At 56.7% G+C, this 18,215-nt stretch overlaps 2 protein-coding genes across 8 annotated transcripts in view; one reads left to right on the plus strand and one right to left on the minus strand.

The window, feature by feature from the left end:
• MACROD1 (mono-ADP ribosylhydrolase 1) overlaps positions 1-18,215 on the minus strand; it is a 143,626-nt gene that overhangs the window by 83,689 nt on the left and 41,722 nt on the right. The window lies entirely within an intron of this gene.
• FLRT1 (fibronectin leucine rich transmembrane protein 1) overlaps positions 1-18,215 on the plus strand; it is a 74,456-nt gene that overhangs the window by 53,313 nt on the left and 2,928 nt on the right. The window contains exons 2-3 of one of the 4 annotated variants that reach the window (XM_032489679.1): positions 9,222-10,121; positions 13,060-13,138. The gene's annotated coding sequence lies outside the window, so the exon portion shown is untranslated. The other 3 variants (XM_032489678.1, XM_032489680.1, XM_032489677.1) reach the window with 3 other exon arrangements.

The following is an 18,215-nucleotide window of genomic DNA, read 5'->3' on the forward strand; positions in this document are numbered from 1 at the left end:
GGCGGCTCAAGACAGAGACTACATCTGGCCGGGACACACAGCTTCCCGTGACCCCAGCCCAGCTCATCTACACATCCATTCCCTCCTTTATCTGGCCCTCGTTTGCTGATGTGTGTGCCTACTGTGTGCCAGGCACCGAGCTTGGTCCTAGGGGGCGAAGGGCAGACATGCTGTCCTCACCACTGCCCGGCACACAGCAACTTACCAAACATCATATGCGTCTCCCAGAGCATGTTCTGAAGAACATGCCAGTTTTGGGAGGTTAACAGGGAACCGCCAGAGCGAACAGAATTAAACTAATATCTTGGAGGCAGGACTTCTCAGAGCCTTTAACCCACGAGCACGCCCTGTGAACCGGGTGGGGGAGCGCCAGCCTGCAGCCTCCCGCAGGTCTGAGCACAGCCCTCCAGCCCCGGCCACACCGGAACTGTGCTGTGGGCGCCGAGCCGAGACAAGAGCGAGTCTGTGTTCAGGCTCCATGGTGAACCTACTGTGTGACCTTGGGCCTATCTCTGTGTCCTCACGTGGAAAATTGAAACGGTAATAACGGTGCCTGCGGGTTCAGTGAGGTGGTGTAAGAGTGGTGCCACCTCAGACTTAATACGGGGCTGCTGCTGCTGTCGCTGTTATTGTGTTATTATTACCCGCATGAAGCACTTAGCTCTGTGGGCCTGGGCTGTAGTCAGAACCCAATCAGATTAGCTACGGTTAGTGTCACTGCTGTTGACACAGTCCTTGCCCTGAAGAGGTCACAGGCTGGGGGTTAAAGACAATTAGAGTCCAGGGCGGAGAGTCCAGGGGCCAGGGCTGGGAGGAGGAGGACGGAGGTAGCCAGAGGGAGCACCAGCATGGCTGCAAGCGCAGACCCCAGGGGAAGGAAGCCTGGGTCGCGTAGGATGCCCCCCCTCAATGTGTTCATCCTGGTCAACCCTCACTGCCAAGTGTCTGTCCGGCCTGGGCCTCGGACACTCCTGGCGATGGTAGTCTGGCCTGTCTTTGGGCATCTCTGCCTGTTACAGATTTCTTCCTCAACTGAATCCCTCCTGGTGCTTCTAGTTCTTGGGCCTCCCAGAATAGGTTGTTCTTCCTTCTCCAGGTCAGCTGTCCAGAAAATGGAGCACAGGGGAACAGCTCTCTTCCCAGAATGGCCCCACCCTGCTCCATCACTGTCCTGGCCAGTTCTCACCACTCTGGGCCTCATCCTCCTGTGCCTCTTGTGGAGCCCAGACTGAATAGAGTTCCTGTTCAGTCTGAGCTGGGCAGAAGCAGGGAGGGTGCAGGGTGGCAAGGATCTCCTGCAATGTATAGTCTGTCCCTCCTTTAATGCAGCCCGTCCAGAACCAGGAGCCAGGGCCCTTGGTGTCTGGAGCAGTCAGCACCTTGCTCTGCAGACACAGAGGAGGCCAGGCTGATAGACAGCAGGACTCCAGGGGAGCCCAAGGAGCCATTCTAAAGCAGGCTGGGGATAAGGGAGGGTCAGGGAAGGCTTTCTGGAGGAGGGGGCACTTGTCAGCCAGAAACAAATGGCAGGCCGCCAGAGCTAAGACCTTTTGAGTCACCCAGTCCACCCCATCTGACTGCAGGGAGACTGGCAGAGCCATTTGGCTGCTTACATCATAGGCCAGACTCCAGAAGCCAACTACACAGGTGCAGTAGGAGGGATAATTTATCTCTAGGAAATGTGGCTCGGGGAGGCCAACCATAGAGACCTGGCAATGCTGGACTCCCAGCTGCTTGTCTACCAGGATTCAGAAAGTCCCTATCCACCATGACCATGGCATCCTTGGCTGACCCCGGCTGTTCATGGTGTGTGTGTCAGGGAGTGGTACTGAGGCCAAGCAATTCCACAAGGTCACACCCAGGTCAGGGGACTAAGAATCGCTTTAGCCCAGGCCTCCTGTCTGGGCCTGTATCCTGGGAGGCAAGTGCCCATGTTTTGGTGGCCACAGGACAGGGAAGCAGCTGCTGGGCGAGGCCAGCCCATTGCTCCAGGAGCGAAGGTACCAGGGGCCTCGTTAGCCACAGCTTCAAAGAGCCCCATTATTAACAAAGTGCACTGTGAATCCTTTTTCTTCCTCTTTCTAGCCTTAAGGCCGAATCCCAAATGAAAAGGAAAATATACAATGAGTGGCAATGAGGAAGCCTCTGAGAAAAGGCAGGCGGCTGCCGGAGCATCAATCCACCCTCCAGTGAGGTGTGGGCTTCCTTTCTTTATTTAAAAGAGTCTCTCTCTCTCTCTTCCCTTCCTCCCAGTTCAGCTGGTCTCTCAGGCTGCGCTTTAAGTCTTTTTGAAGTGCTACAACCATTTTCTCCTCTTTCAATTAACAACAAGAAAAGGAAGCTAATAGCTTCCTGAGCCACTCGCTGTAAATATTAACAAAGTCTGGCCGCCTGGCCTGGGCGCGCAGCATTGCTCCCGGCCGGAGAGTGAGTTTACGGGAAGAAGGGGAGGGGGCAAGAGATTTCCAACACAGAGGCAAAAATCCCTTGGCACAGGCTTCTGCTGGTGCAGGGAAACCAGAGAGCCAGGGGAGCCGGGAGAGAGGGCGCCTGTTCCTGGGGACCAGAGGCTGGCACAGCTGGCGAGAGGGAAGTGGACGCTTCTGGAAAAAAAGGCAGCTTCCACTGGCTGCACCTGGGTAACTTGGAGGGTGCAGGTCCGTGGCCTGGAAGCCCCTGCTCACAGCTTTGGGTATGGTCAGTGGTGGAGGTCTAAGGAGGAGTGGCATTTTGGATGCAGCAGCTGGAGGGGTGCTGATGGTCCCCAGGGTACATGCTGGATCCTGGGCCCCTACCTGTGCCCACAGGGCAAATCTGAGGCAGGGGTAGGGGCCAAGGGAAGGGGCGGTGAAGGGGAACTAACACCGTTGGAGCAGAGTCTAGGTTCCAAAAGCTCCTTAGCCTGCTCCCATGGGGCACCTCTAACCATGACCCCCAGGGCCTACCAGACACACCAGCAAAATCCTGCTTCAAACATCTGCTCAAGAGCTATGGCGCGCAGACTGTAAGACCCATCTCCTGGCCAGGGGCCCGGGCGAGAGCACGCAGAGGCTGATGACTGGGAGGGGACTGGGTCTTGTCTGGTGCTCCCACCACCCACATCCACTGAGGGCCCACCCAGCTAAGAGCTCACAGTGGGGCACAGTGGCAAACACATGGCCACTCTTCTGCTGGCAAAAGCAGGTCAATTTCCCGAGAAAGGCCCAGCCTTCGCTGTGTGCACCAGACTCATCCTCCCCGGGCTCCCATGGGCTGGACACAGACCCTCATGTACAGAAACAGAGTTACAACAAGCCCTGCAGGGTAGAGCCGGTAGGCAGCTCCCTCCCGGAAGTCATGGGCAGGGGGCAAAGGCTGCACATGTCCCCTGTCGTGCACAGGCAGGCTCGGGCCACTGTGGCCCTCTCTGCGGGCAGAGGGGCAGGCCTTGGAGGACCGTGTGTTCTCCCCTCCCTGCCCCTCCCAAACATCAGAGCCACCTGCAGCGCCCCCGTGGGAGGGTCTCCCTGCCCACAGGCCGAGAGCAGCGGTCATGAGCCCGGCTGAGTGCCAGGAGCCCTTGGCTGGCCCGTGTCCTTGCCAGCTCTCGCAGCTCCCGCCACACGCAGTCCCTCCCGCCGCCCGCTGGCTCAGAGGAGATTTCAAAGGCACGAGAGCACTCCAGGCGCAGGAGGCCTCTTCAGGCGCCTGCCTCTCTTCTTTCCCGCTGCTGCCCAGGGATGACAGTGCCCACTCAGCGGCCTTTCTGGGTCCCTGATGCTCAGCCACGTTATAGGGGCAGCACCCTGGCCCCCAGGCCCCAGGGGAGGGGCTGCTAGGCCCAGGGGCAGGCGGGCAGCAGGGGCCAAGAGTCCAGGCCGATGTGGCCCCTGGGCTGCTCTCCCAGCCCAGCACCAGGGGATGAGAGTGATTCCCAGGCCACCTCTGGCCACTGCCGCCCTTGTTCCCCAGGTCCTGGCTCCCACCCACACAGGAAGGAGGACAGCCCATCGTGGTGGGCATCCCGGGGTTTTTCTCCAGAGAAGCTCTGTCCTGGAAGAGCAGCCCCCAGGGAACGCTGAGCCATTGGCTTCTCTACTCTGGGTACTGCCCTCCTGGTTCCCCCGTGGTCTGTCCCTGAGGGTGGGCGCTGGCAGGGGGCGTGGGCTCCGGAGGCCGCCTGCAGACTGGCTCACACACTTGCTCACACAGCCGTCCTGGAACGTCTGGGTTTTGTCAGGAAATGGTTTAATTAGCAGCGTGGAAGCTCGGAGGGCTCACGCCCGAACGCAGGCTCTCACCTCCTCCCCTTCTCACCTGCTGCGCTGTGTGGGTGCCAAGCCCGGAGGCCAGAGCGAGTGAGAAGGGGGCAGGCTGGGGCCATCTCGGTGCAGAGGGAGGAGCTGGAGCCTCCAACATGCCCCCTCCGGAGGCCTTCCTGCTGCCCTTCCTGCTGCCCTTCCTGGGGCACCTAGAACCTGCATCCCCTTCAGGCAGGCTTGGAGCCCCCAGCAGGCAAGCCACCCATGATGCTGCTTCATAGGGTCATGAGAGCACTCAGCCACCCTCCGGCAAGGAGAAGGGGGAGGGAACCCACTCAGCCCCTGGCCTGTCTTCAGGGAGGCCTCCGAATCAGCCCCTTCCCCACCCCTTTCCTGGGGACACTGTTCCAGCCCCTCACTCGTCCCCTCCCATGTATCCTGGTCCCTCCAGTTCTCCACAAAGGTCTGGTCATGCCCCTCCCTGCCTGGGCACCCACTCTGGCTCCCCACTACCCTCAGTATGAAGACCAGGCCCCTCAGTAGAGCATTCAAAACTCCCCCCTAGGCCAGAATTCCATCTCCCACTTCAGCTCTGCTCACTGTCCTCCACAAACTCAGGGCTTTGGGACACCAGCCTTCTGACTGCAACAAGCCCTTCCTACCTCTGAGCCTCTTCATATGCTATTCCCTCAGCCTGAAATGCCCTTCCTGCCCAACCCTCTACCCTGCTGACTGTGTTTAGGAACAGACCACACTCCCAAAGGGAAAAGCTCTCCCTTCCCAGTGGTCCTGACCCCCAGCCCTCTGCCCCCAGAGAGAGGGAACATGACGGTGACAACACCCGGGTCCATGCTGGCACAAACAAGGAGTGACCCACACAAGGCAGTGAGGGAGAAGGGACAGGCCCTGTGGATGGCTGTCCTGGTGGGATGAAGTCAGCAGCCATTGGAACAAACTCCAGTTTTGAGCCACAAAGAGCCTTTTCATCTCTAAAGATTGGACACAGATGTTGACCTCAGCCTGGAAGTCTAAAATGAAAGAACACCCTGGGTCTCCCAGCTCACACCAGCTTTGACCTGCTTACAATGATCTAAACTCTGCCCTCTCTGCCACAGGGCAGCTCTGCCCAGGGAAGGGGGCAGGCGTGTTATTCATTTATAATGCTACTCGGCTAAGTCACCAGCCATAAAGCCCACCTGGGTCTCCAGCAGCACATACAGGCGTCTGATGAATGACACACACATAAAAATCCATCCCGAAGAGCCATAGGCTGGAAAGAAGCAGGAGGGCTAATTGCTAACATACGAATTAATATCAGTGAGTACCAATCTTCAAGGCAGGTGGGAACTGTAAAACTGAAAAGCGTTTCTACTTCAGGTGGGAGCCCCGAGGTCCAAAGGTGGAGCAGTGGCCCTGGAAGGCGGCTAGGTGGTCAGAGGGAACCCTGGCCACACCTGCCCCACTCTAGCTTGCCACTGAGCTCACATATGACTCTTGTGATGTGAGAGTCTGGAGGACCTCAGAACCACAGCACAGCGTCACCTCCCCCAGGAAGCCCACTGTGACCCAGTCACTGCGCCCACATCCAGGCTGGGCAAGGCGGGGCTTTGGCTCTGCTAGAGCCCTGTGTGTGTTTCTCACACTGTGGCCCTCTGCAAGCCAGTGGCCTCCCCACTGGACCACGAACTCCTGGAGGACAGGGGCTCCTCTTTGGATCCCTGTGTCTTGCACGGTGGCAGAAGCATGATGGAACTCAGTACCTGTTTGCCAGATAGATGGATGAATGGGTGAAGAGATGAAAAATTGGACAGTCAGAAAGATGGACAGGTAGATGGATGAATGGAGAGATAGAGGGTGGGAGAGAGGGCTGTACAGACAGATGGATGGGGAGATGGACAGATGGATGGAAAGGTGGATAGGTAGACGGATGGATGGAGAGATAAATGGACGGATGGATGGATGGGGAGATGGATGACTGCACAAGAGGGGCTCAGGAGAAACCTAAGGTCCCTGGGTGCAGTGGGCCCAAGGGCCACCTTGTGTTTCTATTGCACTGAGACTTGGGGTTGTGCAGGGAGAAGAGAACTGGCCCAGAGTTTGAAGTACTGGCTGTCACGTAGATCATACAAACTGAGACAAGTCCCCCCTTCTCAGTGTCACTACACAGTGGGGACAGTCCTCCCCGCCCTGTCAGGTGAGCTGGGTTGTCCCAAGGCCCAGGGGAGATGGCAAAGCAGAAATGACTTGGAAAAGGATAAGGGACATTGTCTCCTTGTAAACCGCACATACGTACAGGCAGATAGATCTGGCCAAAATGCCAAGAATGAAGTAGAGAGGGGGGATTGTGCACTTGGCTTTCTTTCCTCCCTTTCAAATTTCTTTTAATACAGTTATGATGTTTTTATTTATAACAAAAAGTAAAATTGTGTAAGCATCTCAAGTACTTACAGATGGAAGCTTTTATTATGTTGACCCAAAAAAATGGTTCTCTGGCACCCGAACGCAGGGACCAGACCTATGGGAAGAGAGGACAGCCGAGGCGAGGAGGCTGAGCAGAGGCTGTCCTGTGGTCACAATGCCCAGAACTGGCCAAAGAGTGGCTCCCAGTTAATGAGCTGTTGGGACCACACAGATTCACTGTCCTCGGTCGGCTTGACCGGCCGCATAGAAAGTCCACATACAACCATCGACTTTGCTTGCACGGTGTGGCCTTGGCTTATTCCAGCCAGTAGTGTGGCTGCTAGGGACTCTGTGGCCGTGACGGTAGGGGTGCGCCAGGACGGCTCACTGCTATGTGTTCCTGGGTCCAGTGCACAAGGTGGCCATTCACAATCACCTTCACGCACCCACACGTGCAAAGTCCTTACACCTTGCAAGCACTGCAGCCAGGCTGCACTAGGAGTACACACCCCACCCAGACGCCCGAGAGGCACCTGCTCACCCAGGGCAGAAACACTCGAGGAGCCCACGTCCTCAGTGGGGCCTGGGGCGTGCATGCTGCCTAGTTCCCAGGAGAACCACACGCAGGGAAGGGGAGGTGCAGGGAAGGGGGACCCAGAATGCACAAAGCTGGACAGGCTCACCGAGAGCCTTGCTTGGACCCTTGATTTTCTACTTGAGAAAGCAGAGTGGGGCATTCACTGGGTGCATTTATTAAGTACCTACTGTGGGCAAGGCACTGACTCAGGCACCGGGAGATCAGCCTCGGACAAGCAGATGTGGTCCCTTCCTTGAACCAGGAAGACAATTCCTTTCAAGATATTATGTCATTGGTGTCAGGGTTTGTGCAACCTTGCGGACGGACAGGAAGGGAGGGGGGATGTTGGGTGGACTCTTGCAGGAGAGGGAACAGCATGGGGAAGGGCAGGGGCCAGCTTGGGGAGTTAGGGGGAGGTGGTGGGAGACGAGGTGGGGGAATCAGGCAAGGCCGGGTCTGGTGGGCCTTGGAGGCTGCCTAGGAGTTCACCTTTATCCCAGGGGCTGTGGGAAGGGCCTGATAAAGCTGCCTTCCTGGATTCCCAATCTCAAAAGCAGAGCTCTATCCTGGGGGATCAGCCGGCCATGGCTGCCTGGAGCCTCAGCTCTGAGGACACTGCCACCATCCTCTCTAAATACAGAGGCCCAGCTGCCTCTGCCCCTACCCCCACCCACCACGGTATAAAATAGTTTCCTCATCCTAGTCAGGGAGGCAGATGACCTCACTGGGCTCTTTCCGTCTCTCGCTTTCATAGAGAAATTACAGTTTATAATTGGATGAAATCACACGGGTGTAAGAGTAACAAGAGCCAGGCGGGAGCCCAGCATTCACCCCTCGTGTGGGGACTTTGTCATCCTCTTCCCTCCTGTCTACCCCCAACCCTGCCCCTTCCCAGGGGGCCGCACCCCACCTGCCTGTTCACACCCTGAGGATTCACCAGACCCTAGCCATTCAGGATAGATGTCCCATGGGTTCCAAAACCTTGGTGGTTCTTAAACCTCCTGGCACCTGGGAAAGCTTGTCCCAAAACCTTCCTGCTTAGCCAGTCAACCCGTCAGCCTCAGGCTGCCCTCCACCTGGCCAGCACCTGCCCCTCTTCCCACACGCCCTCCCTGCTGGGCTGGACGCCCAGTGCACGGTGACCCCCGACCCCTAGAGTCTGGGCTCTAGACTTATTAAAACAAGCACCCTGAAATATCCATGTTTTTATTTGCAACAGCCCCAGACAACGTGCATTTCTCAAATCAGCCACCTTCGTCCCTACAAAGAAAAGTGCCCAGATGCAGCCAAGCCCGTCTGGATCCGATTTCAAACCAGAGCTAACACTCTCAGATGTGTAATAAAAGCCCTTTTCCAAAGAGGGGCTCCTGCAGGGGGAATATGGACACCAGGGCACCGTGGGCCTTCAACATGCCACGCTAATGAGAGGCGACCCGGAGGGCTCTGGTGGTTTTAGATGCTAAGGAAGAGCTGGCCCTGCCCCCAGGTCTCCCTGGAAGGGGAGGGTGGCCGCAGAGGGAGGCCAGGGATGCCACTTCCCTGCAGTCCCTGATGCTCCTGCTCCCCACCGTGGGGAGAGGCAGCACTGGTTCTGAAAGCCAAGGCCGTGGTGGCCCAGTTGGATCCTTTGAATGACATTTCGCAAGAGGAGCAGGTGCCGGGAGAAGTGAAGCCAGCTCTGGGCCAGGCGTGCGGCCCCGGCACAGCCAGGAGCCCTCAGAACTTCATTTGCCTCGTCCCAGTCCTCCCACCCCCAGGAAAAGGGAAAGGAGGGAGCTGCAGGGAAGGGTGCTGGGCACGGCCAGCTGTTTGTGATCTGGATTTGAAAAGAGAAGAGAGATGGCAGAGAATAATCCCAGCCCCCTCACAGATCACGGGAAAGGGACATTCAAGAAAACAGGTTTCCGGAGGGATGGGAGGAGAGGGGGCTGCAGCCCAGGCTGGCTGTCCTGCATGGCTCCTCATTTCCCGGGGCTTCATCACTCGTATTGTTTTTTTGGCAGGTGAGAAGGCAGGGAGTGGGTGAGAAGGACTCCTTCTTGGACAGACAAGACCGGGGGTGAAGCAGGAATAACCCGTCCGCCTACCTCCCCAGCAAGAAAACCTTTCTACGAACAGGAGCAGCCAAGCAGGACTGAGCACCCCCCCCACCAAACATCTTCCCGAAGAGGGGCGTGTGGGGCCTGACAGCTCAGCGGCGCACATCAGCAGCTCCAGCCCCGCGGTGAACATCTGAACTCCTCAGCGGGGTAATGGGCCCCCTCCTCCCCACCGGAGACACAGCCTGAGTGGCAGGAATACCCATTCTTTGGAGAGCGGCTCCCTCTCAGCTCTGTCACGCAAGAACGCTCTCTGTACCGGAGCCCATTCTGCCAAGTGATTTAAAGGGATTTTAAAAAAAAAACAAAAACTTGGTAAAGAAAAAGGGGTAAAAGCCACGCAGAAGGCTTTCAGAGGAGGCGGTGGCCAACAGACAAAAGGGCGAAAGTTGAACGAGGGCTGCGAGACCATTCTTCTCCGGATGGGTGCCAGGCCATAGGGCATGCCTGGGGAGCAGGGGCCCAGAACACCCTCGGGCTGTGCACGGGAGTCCCGGGGACTCGGGGGGCACCCCTGCAGGCCCCTCATGAGAGCCCCTCACTCCGGGGGGGAGAAGCCAGCAGCGCCCGCAGCCTAGGGCACGGAGGATGCTGCTCTGGACCCGCAGCCACTTTTGAACGCAAGGAGCCCAGCAAGGTCTCCTCCCTGTGCCCCGGGCGCCGCTGGCACCACCCAACAACAAGGTCTGTGGTCCGCGCGCCAAGTGCCAAGGCCAGCAGGCGGGCATGTGAGCAAGGCCCGGGCCCACCTCGACCACAAGCACAGCATCCAGAGTGGCGGGCTCCCAGGCTATAGCGCAGGAGGTAAGGCAGATGCAGCTGGGTCTGGACGGGCTGGGAAGGCCCCGCGGCTCCTGGGCCCAGAGGGCGCAGTGCACCTAGTTCTCTGGGGACTGCTAGTGCCTGCTGTCTTTGAGCTGGGTCACGTTCCCAGGTCTGCAGCTCCATCCCACCCACCCAGCGTGTGCAGTTCCAGCAACTAGTGGTATCTACTTGCCAGGGGAGGGGTCATTTGCTACCTCGTGGGTCCCCCCTCCCTGTGCCATTGGTCTCTGTCCCAGGGTGGGTGGCCCTTTCCTGGAGTAGGACTACTGCCCCTCCCACTGCCGTGGCCCCACTGCACAGCCCCCCTCAGGGGAGAGACATCTCACTCTGAGTTGAAACCAAAGGGGGCAGCCCTGAGGCCTAAGGGAGGCAGGACTTTTGGTGACCTAGCCCCTGGCCATGACACCTACTGCCCTCCAACTGGAAAGGGTTCACAAGTCCTCTCCATCCTGGCCTGCCTCTCCCCTGGCCAGGAGGACCCAGGGTAGGAGTGATCCAAAGCCACTGTCCAAGGCCCGTACCTGTTGGCCCTCGGGCGTCATCTGCTCTGGTCTCCAGTTCAGCCCCTTTGTTGGTGAGAGTGGCATGATGGGTTCCCAGAGACAGGCAGTAAGTGCCCTAAGGTCACAGAGAAGCAGTGAGCACCTGGAGGGCAGGGTCTTGCCTAGGGGACAGGAACTACTCCTCCAGATCCCCAGAGGCCAGAAGGGAGGGCCTCGTGCCTCCCCAAATACAAATCCTAGGCAACCTCTATCGACGGCGCCCTGGGCAGGGCAGGGAAGCCCCAATTCATTACCAAGATGGAAAATGACACTTCCTCACGCTCTTCCCCAGGAGAGGGGCTGATTTATGACTGCACCAGGGCCCAGGGACATTCGTCAGCGCAGCACGGTGTGCACGCCATCTGCAGGGGGCATTAATAGCCGTGTTATTAGCCACCAGCGTGAAAGATGCCCTGTGGATCGGCTATTTGCTGTTATTTATTATAAAGGCGCGCCAGCCCGGCAGCGGGGCCGAGAGGCGTCTTGAGCTCGCCGGAGCCTGAGCTGGGCCCCTGCCCAGCCGGCCTCCCTTCTCCCATCCCACCAACCCCTTGCATGACTCATCACTTGTCCCTACCCTCCTCCCATCCCTGAAGAGAGGTTAGGTGGGTAATTCCTGGGGCTGAGGCCAAGCCGGGGGTAGAGGGGGCAGGGAGAAGCAGGCAGGCTGGCACCCCAGATATTTACAGAGAATCTGCTCAGTGCTGGGCTCTGCCTTTGCTGAGCCATACTGCTTCCCTCCATCCCAAGGCAGGAAAGCAGAGACCGGCTAACCGGGCTGTGGGCCAGAGGTGGGTTGGCACCCTGGCATTCCAGCTGTGAGCGGTGTGACCTTGGGGACATCCCTTCCCCTCCCTGAGTGTGCTCCCTCTTTGTGCCCTGGGGACACAGGCTCCACAGGGCTGTGAACAGCTGGAAAGGAGAGGAGTTTGTGAAGGGCTGAGCGTGCAGCTGGAGCTCAGCTTTGCCAGCTGCTGCTACTAGTGGGCCTGACCCCACAGGGTCAGAGAGGTCTGCAGAGCTGCTGGCGGGGGAAGGCAGCCCCCAGGAGACCCTGCTTGAGTTGGAAACTCTCCACCATCATCCTGTCCATGCCAAACCCTTGGGAAAGGGTTTGAGAGTTCAGGGCCAAGGCCAGAGGAGGCAGCTGGCCTCCACAGCTGCTGGAAGGCTCTCTCTACCCTGGACCCATCCCTTCTTCTCTCTGTTTTTGTGAGGTCCTCTACCTCCCTGATTCCAGGATCCTGAGGGTGAGTTCTACCCTTGTGCATATCTGTGGGGGTGGGAGGGAAGGGGCCATCTCTAAGAAAGTGGGGCCAGCCTCTATGTCTGGAAGCAGACCTGAAATTGGACAGGGCCAGGTGGGCCACCCTGTCAGAGGAGATGAGAGGGGACAGCCAGGAGTTTTCCCTACGTTTGCTCCCGAGGAGCCTGGGGTGGCCCCACTGGGCAGCTGAGACAGGCAGGTATGACACCCAGGAAAGGAATCCTGGGTTTGTGTCCAGCTCCTCCACCACCTGCTGCACAATTCAGACTGGTCCCTTTGCCCCTTTGGGCTGCTGTGATGAGGACACCTGTCATTATTACCTCCCAGGTGGGGCTGACAGAAGGCCAGCCCCCCTCTTCTCTCCCACTGCCCTGTCCTGGCTTCAGATTCTGGGGCCTCCCTTTTGGCAACCTCATTCATTCAGTCAGTCATTCATTCAGCAGGTGTTTAGGATCACCTCTGGTGCCAGGCTCTGTGCTAGGCCAGGGAAAAGGACAGACCACACCTGACTTGTAGGAGGTGCTATCCTAGTGGGAAGGACTGGACAATCAGCTGGTGATAAGTAAATGGGGGAGGGGAGGGATCTCACCAGGAATAGGACCTGCCTGTGGGGGGATGCCACACAGCTCCTGGGGGAGCCCCAGCTCCACCCAGCTCCAAGCCTCTGTCTTATTACCTATAAGCATCACCGCTCTCAGGCTTTCCTGGCTGCCCTGCTACTCTTCTGGCTCTTGGCTGCCAGGATCACCCAGGCTGTTGAGAAACCCAGCAGCGCAGACCTGGGACCCCTGCCCTATTCTCCAAGGCTGCCCCCAGAATAACAGCCCTCAGGCCCCTCTCCTACCCTTTGAAACTCCCCTGGCCTTTCGTTTTTCCTTCCCAAAAGGATTACGTCTCAGTCTAGGCAGCTTTACTAAAAATGCACAGAGACAGACAGAAATATTGGGTACAGGAACATCTTATTAAATAATGTAGAGACAGAAAGAAACAAAATTACACGTGTCTCCTTTCATCCCCCCCTCTCTGGCCCTGAATAGTTTAATATCGAACACTGTTATCAATATAATTAACCTCCTAAGACACAATTTTAAAGTCTTGTTTTTTAAAGCGATTTGCATTCTCTGAAGTTCGGGACATCCCGCTGCCCGGCACCGCCCAGACGGCCTACGCGGTGAGGTGAACTCGAGGTACATTTTTAGTGGATTTGCATACCTGTCTGCAATTACCGCCGGTGATAACAGCTGATGCATAATGCATGCAGCATGAAATTAGAAAAATAATTAACTTTAGGTTTTAAAAGAATCCCCACGCCCTCCCCCCATGCATTACAAGTCCTCAATGGCACCAGTAGATCAAGAGTGAAGTTGTGCGCACAGAGTTCAAAGGGCCTTGAGGTCATGGGACCCGGCATCTGGACGTCCCCACATGATCTGCCTTCATTGGCAAATAGGAAGGCCAGGGCTGGGAGGCAGACAGAGGCCTGCCCAGACTTCCCTCTGCTGCCTGGAACCCCCAGCTCCCTCCAGAAATGTGCCCCCTGCCCCCACTCAGCCCCTTGGTGTGCGCATGTCTAACTGCCCCCCAGGAACCTGCAGCAGTAGACACTATGTCCCCTCCAGCATGTCAGGGCCTCAGGTCCCACAGCTGCCCCCTGCATGCTGTCCTCGCTCTGACTCCCCAGACGGCCCTGGCCTCTGGCAGCCCCAGCTTGATAGGATTTGGGAAAGACAACTGGGCAGAGCGCTGGGAGACCAGGGGTCTCCAAAGGGGCAGCGCCTCTGTCCAGGTGGCAGATATTTACAGATATCACTCAGCGCCTGCTTTACCAGTCAAGTGCGTGCAGGGAGCAGAGCCAGGGACATGGCTCAGGGGAGGCTTCATGGAGGGGGCGTCCAAGCTGAGGCCTGGGGGATAAGCAGAAGCTGGCCTGGCGAGGCTTGAGTGGGGAAGGTGTGCCAGAGTTCAAGAAGCAGGAACAGCACATGCAAAGGCCCGGAGACAGCACAAGGGAGGGCAGGGCCTTCAGGAACCGGAGGTGGTCTGCTTCTCAGTTCCAAGAGGGCAGAGGCGAGAACTGAGCTGTAGGTCCTACCCACTCACATTCCTTTTCTGGGACTGGACCCCCAGGAGGGCCCCCCATGAAGGAAGGGCTGGAGCAGCCAGGGTCACATGGGAGGGGCCTGGTGTTGATGGGCCAGCTCTTTGTGGCCCAGACTTAGGGTCAGTTCTTCCACCCTAGCTTGGGGGAGCGGGGCTGAGGATGCACAATTTGAGGTGAGGGAGACCCCACATAACAGCAACTGACAAGGAGTCTGTGCCAGGAAGCAGCTTGGCCTACAGGGTCCCAGTCTACCCTGGAGGCACAGCCGGGGCCCAGGAGTGAACAGGGATGGCAGAGGAAAGAGATAAGCAATTAACAGAGGCTAGAACAGATTGGGATATACAGGCTGTGCTTAGGAGAGGGCATTTTCCATGTATTATCTCACTGAATCCTCAGTAGTCAGTTCGCCTCTAAGGGGACTTTATGACTACATTTATAGATGAGGAAACTGAAGCTCAGAGAGGGCAAGTAACTCGCTCAAGATCTCACAGCCTGGAAGTGGCAGAGGCAGCACTTGAACCCAGGTTTCTCAGTCCTAGAAGATGGCAGGAGCTAGGGACTGGTGGCGAATGCCCAGAATGATGTCCCAGGTCACCCCTTGGCTAATGGGGGTCTGGATACCTCCAGTCTGCGCCATCTCACTGCTCCCCTCCCCGAACCCCATCGCACGCCACGGATCCTGCTGTTAGTCACGGAGCCAGCAGGTCATAACTCACACCACGCTGAAGTGTGCAGGATTCTCACAACAATGACAAGTGACCCCGTAAAAGATGGGCGATTTACCAGGTTTAGTTTGATGGCCACATAAACCATCAAACACACAACAAGGGAATAAAAAGGCCTCGAGGATACCTGGGCAATTAAAGAGCTCCTCAGGGAGGCGTACTGTCTTCCTCCCCACCCCTAGGCCCTGCCCTGCCTTTCTGGAGCCAGAGGGCTCAGCCTCAGCCTCAGGCAGGCCTTGGGGAAACCTTGGGGAAGGGGGCGGCAGGGGAGGCTCTGCCAAGATGGATGAAGCTCACAGACCAGGGAGCAGAAAGGCCTTGGGTCCCTGCCTCCCAAATGCTTCTTGGTTATTCATCAGGCATCTCTGAAAGATGCAATTTAGACTCTATTATGATGCTGGGGCCCCTGGAGGCTGAGGGCTGTGGCCATGAGCTGAGCGGGCACCAGGAACTGATGTTCATGCCAAAGAATGCAGTCTGGCCTTGGCTTTGGCCTTAACGAGTCTGCCCCCTGCTCAGGGCACTGCTCTGGAATCCCTGAGCCCAAGGGCCACCCATATCCCTTGTGCCAGGACTCACAGCAGCTGACAGACCAGGGAGAATGTGCGTCCTCTGGCCACATGCTGGGAGCCTGGGCAGAGGTGCTCTTGGACTCAAACTTGACCTCTGAGACTGAGGCAAGGTGGCCTTTGAGCAGCCCTGAGCCTTCCTGTCCCCAGCACCTGCCCTGGCCCTGCCTCTTTGCTCATAAGCATCTTGAGACAGGACCTCCAGGCTCCATAACCTTCATAGCTGTGGCTCTGTGCAGAGAAAGGGACCGATGTGCAGCTGGAAGCCTGAGCTGGCTGTGACCTTGGACGGGCCCCTCATGTCTCCGAGCCTCAGGCTGCTCAGCTATGAAATGGGACCGAGCACCTACGTGTATGTGACAGGTGGGCACAGGTACAAATGTGCCTGTGAGGGGGCTGGGTAGGGTCTGGCCACAGGGTTGCCCCTTATGCTGGGATCTACCCCTGTCCAAATCCAGAGAGCTAGGAGTGCATGTGAGGGAAGTAAAGACCAAGTCCAAGTCCCAAGGGGCAGGGGTGTGAGTGGGGTCATGACCCACAGGCTCAGGCCAACCTCCAAAGAAGCATCTGGGGTAAGCAGACAAATGTCCTCAGCCCCTCAGGCCACGGGTGCTGGTGGGAGGCAGCTTGAGCTGGCTGCAGAGGCCCAGAGGGTTGGGCACACTCTCATCAGTCCACCTCTCTCCCAGCTTCCCTCGGGACGTCGTTCCCCTCTGGCTCCCTGTGCAGACCCTGTGCACCCGGCCCTCACCCTCACTTGCTTCCAGCCAGGTATCCTCAGCTGGCCTCAGCCTGCTTTGAGTCCACCTCATGGACAAAGCATCATGCTGCAAAGAAGCTCTGAGCGCAGTCAGAGCATTAGCCACAGGCCAGTGCAAACGGCATGAGCTGAGGGGCAGCAGTGAGCAGGCAGAGGCATTCCTCCCTTGTTTGGCACCTCGGCCGACTCCCTTCTATCTTTGCGTTGTCACCAATGCCAAGCCATACTAGCCTACACAGCCCACAGTCCCTGCCCTAGAGCACCCAAAATTTAGCTGGGGACATTAAAACACTAGTTACCAAACAGCGTGACCCGCAGCCCACAGAGTTGGGCACAAGATGCAGTGCTACAAGCTGAGTGGTGGTCAAGATCCTGGCCTAGGTTCTCCCTCAGTACTTCTCAAGTGGTCTTGAGTAAGTTAATGTCTCTGAGCTTCAGTTTTTCCATCTGTTAAATGGGAATAACAAGGGCACTAACCTGACATTTGCTGGGAGGATTAAATGACTTAAATATTCATAAAATTCTAGGTGAGGTCTTTATTATAGTGTGAGCTACCATCCCATCAGAATGGAATTCCCAGTGGCTAGAACACAGGTTGGCATATGGTAGGTGCTCAGTAAAGTTCTGTTGGATGGCTGGATGGACAGATGCATGGATAGATAAGTGAGCGGGTGAATGGATGGATAGATGGATGAGTGAGTGGGTGGACAGAGGTATGAATGGGTGGATGGATGAATAAACAGTGGGTGGGCGAGTGGATGGACGTATGGGTGGGTGGATGGACGGATGGATGGAGCAGAGGGAAGCTCTATATGACATCAGGAACACCTAGCAGAGGAAGAGACATTTGAACATATTCCTGAAGGGCGAGGAGCAGTGTGCTAGTTGGAGAGGAGCCGCCCAGGAACAGAGAGACAGAAGGAAGAAAGGTGTGATGTGGTTGAGAAAAGGAGACACTCTGTCCCTGGGGTATGGGAGTGAGGTCCCGACTGACTCATACAGGGAGTTGGTCCCAATTCTGCTCTGCACATCAGGGCTGCCATCCAGGCTGGGGCCTTGGCTGAGACTCCGAGAGGCCATTGTGTCCCACACTAAAGAGCCTTTGTGAACCTGGAGTTGTAAAACAGACCTTTGCCGGCTGCATGAAGACATTTTCCCCACCGAGGTTGAAAGATAATTTCTCTTTAATTGATTTTTTTACCTCTATGAACAGTAAAGTAATATGAGAAAAATCTACACTGCAATTTTTCCATTTGTGAAAACCAAAATTACTCCTTGCAGACAATTCCCTCAGAGCGTGGACCCCCTCCCTCCTTTTATTTGTCTCTTGTCTTTAAATGCAAGAAAACTTTTTTTTTTTTTCAAAATAGCTGAAAGTTTCACGATTTGGGAAGGGGGCAAGGTGTGGAATTACTTTTCACACAACACGAAACACAAAGCCAGGGAGGGCATCTCTGCTAGAAAGAGATTTCTGTAAATGCACGAGAAAGCGGCTCTGTTGACACCTCATTCTTCTGTCTATAAGATGCACGAGTGACAAACAGGACATGTTGTTTTAACACCAGACGATGAAGCTCCTCGCTTTCCACTGCTTGCCAGCGACAATGCTGGCAGCTTCTTTTTGCAGGTTCTAGTGACGCCCACCCCACCCCATTCCCTGCTTTTGAGCTCTCAGGTCTTGCAGAAACAAGCTTTCCTTTCAAACCCTGGGTCCCAGCCAGAGAGGAATGCAAGTTTCCCGTTCCAATGAGAAAGGGTAGCTCTGAATCCATAAAACATGCCCTAAATCCATCCCATCAACACTGACCAGCCACTTTCAGCGTCAGCCGTAAAGACTTGGCTTAGTGTGAGATCTTGAAAGAAGAGACCGAAACTGCGGCCTAGCTCCCACTAAATTAACCTCATGAGGCTCACAGTCAAAGTCTGGGAGGGCCGCGGCCCTGTCTGTGTCATTCACAGGAAGGGTTTTGGCTCCCGGTGAGATTAATGTGAGCCAGGGGTCATTAGAGGCTAACCTCAGCCCGAGTGATCATCTGTGATGTAAACTTGGCACCAAAAGGGCTGCGGGGCGTGTGCCTCGAGGCCTGACCTCTGCCCTGTGGCCCTGAA

The sequence above is a fragment of the Camelus ferus genome, chromosome 10 (genome assembly GCF_009834535.1).
Source record: "Camelus ferus isolate YT-003-E chromosome 10, BCGSAC_Cfer_1.0, whole genome shotgun sequence".
NCBI lineage: Eukaryota > Metazoa > Chordata > Mammalia > Artiodactyla > Camelidae > Camelus > Camelus ferus.